Here is a 2,372-nt window from a genome sequence, read left to right as displayed (position 1 = left end):
AATTGATCCCCAAACGAAGTTACATTGAGCATCTCTACAAAATGATGATAAGCTGACTGAAAATGGAACTTTACTGTCTCACCACTTTTAGTTTAAATATCGTTCTTTTCCCCAACCATGTCTGCTTATTTTAAGCTTTGAAATAAGATGGATGGATTGTTTTATGAGCAGTTTTCAATCATGTTACAGAGGCCATCCAACTTCTTTTTAACAAAGAGAACAGTTAGTAGTAGCATGCCTATAATGGGTCACTATCCACTGTGCTTCCATTTAAATTTGAGAAATGAAGAGCCATGATGACTGTCCTGAAGGGACACAGCAAGCCAATGGCACAGATAGGAAAGGCTCCCAGTGGTCAGTTCTGAGGGTTAAAGATGTCACTGTTTCTTTTTTTTTTTTTTTTTAAATATGGAATGCTTCACGAATTTGCGTGTCATCCTTGTGCAGGGGCCATGCTAATCTTCTCTGTATCGTTCCAATTTTAGTATATGTGCTGCCGAAGTGAGCACAAAGATGTCACTGTTTCTAAAGAAAAAGTTATCCTGTATTCCGCAGGAGACATCAAATGCACTTACTCCTTTCCTTGTGTGTCATGGCAACAGTGAATTTCTCTCTTATCCATCTTCTCTCTTATCCATGATTAATGATGATGAAATTTTACTTACTGTCCTATGATCCCTGTAAAATGCTATTTTTCTTAATGGAGATACCTAAGGTTGTAAGAGAGAAACATGGAAAATATTTAAATACTGAGACATACCAGTCCTCAGTTCTAAAACGTGATCCTAAGCAAGCAGCATATTGCATGGAGGTAATCTTTGTGGTCTTCTATATGCAACAAAATATATTTTAAAACATAAAATGTAAACATGAAGTAATATGAACTCATTCAGAATAATCTCAAGAGAAAGTTACATGGTTTGTTTATACATGGTTATTTAAGACTGATAATTTTGTGCCTCTGGTTATATATCTGAGATACTATAGAAATTAATGAACTAGATTCTCTATTATGATAATTAGAAGAAAGGCACTAACTTATATTTAGAAATAGTATTCAAATTATACTCTAGAATACTTTCAAGAATAGTTTATCATGAATATATTAGTATATCAAAAGTTATGAAGATGACTGTAAAGGAAAATGTACTCACCTACTATTTTAATTTTGACCTTGTTTTTTTGTATTTTATACAACCATCTCTTCTCCCTCAGATGATTCTGAAAAATTGGATAGAAAAAGCATAAGTTATTAGTTCATTCTACAGAATTTTGAAAAAGACCAAAAAGCTGCTTTACCTTCCAACTTTAATTAAGGGTGGCATATGATTTTAAGCTTCTCATGTACTAATAATGAGGTTTTTTTAAAAAAATTTCATCTTGTGGGAAATCCAGTCCAAAAAGAAAATAACAGTTTCAAAACCCAATTCAATGGTAAGTATGCATTACATTACTGCTCATTAGTTGGAGAGTTCAAACCTTCCCTTTATGCTGTCATTGGCTTTATATCTCCATGCTAATGCACCCTCTGAAAATGTGCTTGTATCATTTCTGCTTTGAATATTATCATCAAGGACAAAAAGTTTAGAGTCTGCAATTTCAGGTGATTATGTTTATGCAGTTGGGAGAATAGTAGAATAATCTAAAAAACAGCACTCTTTGTGTATATACGTTGACTCTTACTTCCTTAGTGAATGGATTTTTATGCTCCTAGGATGTCATATTACTGTCGTCAAACTCTAGTCATCCATTGATAATGACAATTGCATTGATTGCTTTAGCATCAGCTGACCTCCTATGACTAACTATCCTCGTATAGCAGACAGTTCATTCAAAAAAACCAGACATAGAATTGCTGATATTCTATTTTCTTTCAATGCCCAAAGTCCCCACAAATTTTAGATTGAAATGTTGTCTTGGGATAGAGCTTTTCTTGAGGTAGAGAAATGGAGCTTTGTTCCAGATGTTTAAATAGTCTTTATAGGCTTCATGATTCTTTCCTTAGACACTTATTTTTATAAAAGCCACATAAGCAGTTTATGATTGCAAGTATAGCTCCTTCCAGTCTGAATTTAAGACCTGTCTTCCCCCCAGGACTTTGATCTAAGAGTGATCAATATTCCTTGTTTCTCTCCCTCCAACCCTCTCCCCTGCTACTCTAAGCAGTTCTCATTTCAGGAAGTTAATCATGAAATCTATTAATTATAAATCGAACCAAACCATGTGATCTCCATGTTGCTATGAAAAAGTAAGAAAAGCCTATATAGATGACAGACCAAGTCAGTTGAAGGGGCAGAGGCAGAGGAAGAGAGAGGGAAAGAAGGAGACTCCCTGCTGAGTGGGGAGCCTACCAGAGGGCTCAGTCTCAGGAC

General features: G+C 35.0%; 1 non-coding gene across 1 annotated transcript; it reads right to left on the bottom strand.

The window, feature by feature from the left end:
* Positions 1–402: 402 nt before the first annotated feature.
* LOC123837997 (U6 spliceosomal RNA) lies at positions 403–509 on the bottom strand. Its single transcript, XR_006789342.1, has one exon. It is a non-coding gene; the product is annotated as a U6 spliceosomal RNA (small nuclear RNA).
* Positions 510–2,372: the final 1,863 nt, after the last annotated feature.

The sequence above is a fragment of the Mirounga angustirostris genome, unplaced genomic scaffold, assembly GCF_029215605.1.
Source record: "Mirounga angustirostris isolate CCGP_5_RB_7025 unplaced genomic scaffold, mMirAng1.0.hap1 SCAF_8, whole genome shotgun sequence".
Lineage (NCBI taxonomy): Eukaryota > Metazoa > Chordata > Mammalia > Carnivora > Phocidae > Mirounga > Mirounga angustirostris.
The sequence above is the reverse complement of the archived record's forward strand: the minus strand, read 5'-3'. Positions and strand labels throughout refer to the sequence as shown.